At 45.5% G+C, this 5,794-nt stretch overlaps 1 non-coding gene across 1 annotated transcript; it reads right to left on the bottom strand.

Moving 5' to 3' along the window:
* Window positions 1–729: 729 nt before the first annotated feature.
* On the bottom strand, window positions 730–836 carry LOC116271590. The gene has a single exon (XR_004180203.1). It is a non-coding gene; the product is annotated as a U6 spliceosomal RNA (small nuclear RNA).
* Window positions 837–5,794: the final 4,958 nt, after the last annotated feature.

Raw genomic sequence — 5,794 nt, 5'->3', positions numbered from 1 at the left:
AAAAAAAAAAAAAAAAAAAGAAAAATGGCCTCTCTTTCCCCCGGTTCCACAAAGATTCTGACTTTCCTAGACCACGTCAGCAATCTGCTCTCTGCTGTCTTCACATAGAAAGGTTTTAAACTCATAATGATAAGTATCTCAGAGAGGTTAAAAAATGACCTCGATGGGAAGAGAGTAAAATCGTCCCTGAAAAATTTCAACGCAGATGGCTGTCTTTCAAAGAGGAGACCTTAAAAAAGAGAGATAAACGCGTAAACTAATAAACAGCATAACAAAACATATTTCCAAACGAGGGTTGCCGCTCAGCTGTAAAACCTCATTGAAGTCTAATCGTGATAAGAGACTTTGAAATAATAAACCTAGCTGCAAATTAGGAATGCCTGCTAATGTAGTAATTTCTACCTAAGAGGCTTTGTGTCCAAACATGTCATTTGAGACTCCAGGCAGACAAAGGAGGATGCCCTTGGAAACAGGGCTGCCATTCAGCCCGGCAGCCCGAGGGCATTGGATTTCCTCACTGGGCTCAATAACATTTTCAGCCACATTAGGCACCAGCTTCAGACCTGGTGGGAAGCAAATTTAAGTGTCTCTTTTAGTGAAAAACAAAGAGAATGCTGTATTTCACAAAAGAAAGAAATTCGATCACTCTTTGGATTGGCAGACCTGGAATCTTAATGATTAAATTTGACAGTAGCTTGTGCTTCTAGAAGTTGATTTATTTTACTATTTTAAACTATGGGATCCTTCATGAATTTGCGTGTCATCCTTACAAAGGGGCCATGCGAATCTTCTCCATATTGTTCCAATTTTGGTATATGTGCTGCCAAAGCAAGCACAGAAGTTGATTTTTAAAGACATTTTTGGGCTCAGAAAACTTAACCCAAAGGGATGGAATGCCCCAGATCTTCTACTGAGCACAGATTCTTCAACAGCCTAGGAAAAATATTTATCCTATTCACATTTATCTTTGTATTCCTAGGGATAAATGAATGAATGATCCTATAAACAGAGAGGCAGTCCCGTGGCACTGATGGAGTAATAGATGACTCAACGCACCAATTCATTGATACATTTAATCATTTAGTCAATTTGAGGATATAAACTGATGGCTGCCATGTGCCAGGCATTTGACATACAGAGTTAGCAAGAGAGATCTGTGGCAAGACACAGAAATAGGGGCATCTGGGGTGGGGAGTGGAGGTTCTCATACCTGTAGGTAGAGAAGAAGAAAGGCTTTTGGGAGCTGCAGAGAAGAGAAGGACGGGAGCTGTGGGTGCAGGGGAAGGTATGCAACAATGAGTAAGGACAGTAGATCCAAGAGCAGGGAGATCTCTGGTCCAACACACAAAATATACAATTTTTTTTTTTTTTTTTTTGAGTCAGAGTTTCGCTGTTGTTGCCCAGGCTGGAGTGCAGTGGTGTGACAGCTCACCGCAACCTCCGCCTCTCGGGTTCAAGCAATTCTCCTGCCTCAGCCTCCTGAGTAGCTGGGATTACAGGCATGTGCCACCACGCCCGGCTAATTTTATATTTTTAGTAGAGATGGGGTTTCTCCATGTCAGGCTGGTCTCAAACTCCTGACCTCAGGTGATCCTGCCTGCCCCGGCCTCCCAAAGTGCTGGGATTACAGGCATGAGCCACCCCGCCCGGCTACAAAATGTAAACTAAAATACTAAGAAACCAAGGATTGAGGGGTGAATGGAAAATATTTACTATCAAGCAAAGGACCCTAGACCAGTCTAGAGTCTAGGCTCTAGGGGATGAATTTAGGAAAGGTGAAATGGTGTCTTTTAAAGCTAAGGGATCATGAATGATCTCTGTCCCAATTTAGAAGAGCAGTCTCTGAGTGTGGTTGAGGGGCTAGTGTATTAGATAACCCTTGGACTTGCCAGAGGGAACCAGCTGTGGGTGTTGGTGTCACTCGGCTCCCTCTACTGTGTACATGAAGTACCCAGATGGAATCATGGCATCCAGTTAGGTCTACACAGTTGTCAGCTGGTCAGGGGCCAGGTCAGGATTTGTCATAGCAAGGACAGTAGACAGAAATTGCTTGGGTGGGGATCATCCTACCCCAATAACTCTGGCTCTTGCATATATTCTGAGATGCTTGTGTTAGGGAAAATCCTAAAATGACCCCATTCATGAGATTTCCTGTTCTCATCCCATGGTCTAGGAATACCCTGATTAGGCTCCATTACCTGGTAAAAAGTGATTTTGTAGATGTCATTAAGGTCACTAATCAGTTGATTCAGAGTTAATCAAAGGGGGAATTTTCTGGGGGGCCTAATCTAATCACAAATCCATTACAAGCAGAGAGTTTTATCAAGTTGATGGCAAAAAGGGAGGTCAGAGAGATTGAAAGCATAAGAATTTGATGCATTGTGAAGATGGAGGAGGTCACAGGTAAGGACCAAAGAGCAGCTTCTAGGAGATGAGAGTGACCCATGGCTGACAGCCCACAAGGTAGCAGGGACCTTGGTCTCATAGCTGCACAGAACTACATTTTGCCAACAAGCCGAATGAACTTGGAAGCAGCTTCTTCCCTGGAGTCCAGCCCAGCCAACACCTTAGTTTTAGCCTTGTGATACCAGAACAGAGAACCCAGATGGACCTGCCCAGACTTCTGACCTACAAAACTGTGAGTTTATACATAGGTGCTGGTTTCAACACCTATTTGGTGTTTGTGGTAATTTGCTGTTTTTTTTTTTTTTTTTTTTTTTTAGAGACGGGGTCTCACTATGTTATCCAGGCTGGAGTGTGGTGGCTATTTTCAGGCATGATCCCACTACTGATCAGCATGGGAGTTCTGGCCTGCTGCATTTCTGGCCGTGGCTGATTCACCCCTTCTTAGGCAACCTAGTGGTCCCTTACTTCCGAGAGGTCACCATATTGATGTCAAACTTAGTGCAGACCCCTGATTGGCATAGGGCACTAAGGCCCAGAACTCCTGGACTCAAGGCGTCCTTTGGCCTCAGACCCTGAGTAGCTGGGGCTACAGGTGAGCACCACCATGCCCGGCAGTGATAATTTGTCATGCAGCAATGGAAAATTAGCACAACTTTCTGAGAGTCAGACATTGGGCTAGATGGAATAGAGACATAGCGGGTGCAGTCAAGAACATTTAATCTTGTGAGGACAACAAATGTAGGCTGGTACAGAGAAATGCAGGATTAAAGTTCAGATGAGTGGGGCATGGAAAATCATTGAAAAATCACTTCAGAGATGTTCTGAGAAGAGACATGGGGTGGCTGGGTGCAGTGGCTCACGCCTAGCACTTTGGGAGGCCGAGGTGGGTGCATCACCTGAGGCCAGGAGTCTGAGACCAGCCTGGCCAACATGGCGAAACCCCTGCCTGTATGAAGAATACAAAAATTAGCCGGGTGTGGTGGCGGGCACCTGTAATCCCAGCTCTCAGGAGGCTGAGGCAGGAGAATTGCTTGAACCTGGGAGGCAGAGGTTGCAGTGAGCTGAGATCACACCACTGTACTCTAGCCTGGGCGACAGAATGAGACTCTGTCTTTAAAAAAAAAAAGAGAGAGAGACAGGGGGCAATGGGATGTGGTGATAAGGATGGCATCAGGGATGAGCTTGATGGTCCAATGATAACATAACTCCCAACATTTAGGTGGTTCTGGGGCCCCAGAGATGCTCTATAGAGAGATGGGCATGCATAGAGGAGTGAGTCCTCCCTTTCCTTTTTACATCAAAATCAATGGGAGAAAAAAAAAAATCAAGAAGTGAGAATTTGGTTAAGGAGAGGATATAGGGTAAATGGCTCTTTTGGCTAAAAATTAATGAGCTGTCCCCTAAGGTGTTTATTACAGATACCATTAATAGACTATATCCTTTTTCCTTTAAAAGATGTTGCTACTGCCCAATTATCCAAAATTCTGTTTCTTTTCAACAGTATTTTACAAAAAGCCAGCACATTAAAATAAAAGGAATGTTTCAGAACCCTGGGGAGATTGAGCTGTCAGCCAGCTGAGGCAGATCTTCTCTTGAGAACAGATTAATTTATTCTTTTTATCTCTGCACATCCTTCCCCAGGACCCCTGAAAGATGAGGATGTAAGTGAAGAAAATATTCCGACTACCAACTTCTCCGCTCTCTGAAGGGTGAGAGGTGGGGAGGGGTGGCAGTGAGGTTGGGCAACGGCAGATGGGCAGAGGGAAAAGAAGCAAAGAAGCACTGCTCACTGAACTATGGCCTGAGAGGTCCCCAGAAACATTGCTCAGAAGGGGGCCATCTGCATCCTGCCAATTAGCATCCCAAAGACCTTGATAAATGGATGGCAAAAACATCCATTCCCCTTAATGTTTTCTTTTTTTCTTTCTGTCACCCAGGCTGGAGTGCAGTGGCATGATCACAGCTCACTGCAACCTTGCCCTCCTGGGCTCAAGCAACAATCCTACCTCAGTCTCCCAAGTAGCTGGGACTACAGGCATGCACCACCACACTCAGCTAATTAAAAAAAAAAAAGAAAGAAAGAGAAATTATAGAGACAGGGTCACGCTACATGGACCAGGCTGGTCTTGAACTCCTGGTATTAAGCAATCTTCCTGCCTTGACCTCCTAAAGTGTTAGGACTACAGGTGTGAGCCACTTTGCCCAGCCTAATGTTGCTATATTTACCAGTTTGCTTTGTTAGGACAATGTCTCTCCTTCAGGTTCACAGAACATGTCCCCTCTTCTTTCCCAACCTAAAATATCATAGCAAAAGACTGGAGACCTCAGATTACAAAGAAATAATCCAGTGACAGAAAATATTTACAACTGTACAAATCAATTTCTTAGCTTCCATTCACCTGCATATCTACCCTGAGTACCATGGAACCTATCTTGAGTTTGGGTGTGGGTGGGAAGTTGAGATGGGCCTGGTGATGATTCAATTACAGGGTATGACTGTGTTCTTGAAGGCGCCTTTCCCTCCTTAGCAGGTATCCTGTGTGTACTTTTGTGCAGGACGTATGCTCAGCCCTTGCTTCAGCCTCTCTGTGCAGAGACGCTTCCTCCTCTCGGCCTGCCATGACCTGTTCCTGAGCATCTGTCTAGTTTCACATTCAGAATCTCCCCTACCTACCAATTGTTGCAGCCACTCTGTGCTGTTGCTGCCACCTAAATACCTGTGCTCTCTCTTCCTCTTTCTTTTTTATTTTTTTGAGACTGAGTTTTGCTCTTGTCGCCCAGCCTGGAGTGCAATGGTGTGATCTCAGCTCATTGCAACCTCTGCCTCCCAGGTTCAAATGATTCTTCTGCATCAGCCTCCCGAGCGGCTGATTTTTTTTGTTTGTTTTTGAGATGTACTCTCGCTCTGTCTCCCAGGCTGGAGTACAGTGGCGCAATCTTGGCTCACTGCCACCTCCACCTCCCAGGTCCCGGTTCAAGCAATTCTCCTGCCTCAGCCTCCCCAGTAGCTGGGATTACAGGTGTGTGCCACCATACGTAGCTAATTTTTGTATTTTTAGTAGAGACAGGGTTTCACCATGTTGGTCAGGCTGGTCTTGAACTTCTGACCTTGTGATCTGCCCGCCTCGGCCTCCCAAAGTGCTGGGATTACAGGCACGAGCCACTACACCCAGCCAGCCTGACATCTCCTTATTTACTAAGCAAATTTCTACCTATTCTTCAAGTCTCAACATAAACTCTAGCTCTATTAAGCTTTCAATGATTCTTTTCATTTTTTTTTTTGAGACGGAGTCTCGCTCTGCCGCCCAGGCTGGAGTGCAGTGGCCGGATCTCAGCTCACTGCAAGCTCCACCTCCCGGGTTCACGCCATTCTCCGGCCTCAGCCTCC

This window comes from Papio anubis, chromosome 19 (genome assembly GCF_008728515.1).
Source record: "Papio anubis isolate 15944 chromosome 19, Panubis1.0, whole genome shotgun sequence".
Taxonomy (NCBI): Eukaryota; Metazoa; Chordata; class Mammalia; order Primates; family Cercopithecidae; genus Papio; species Papio anubis.
The sequence above is the reverse complement of the archived record's forward strand: the minus strand, read 5'-3'. Positions and strand labels throughout refer to the sequence as shown.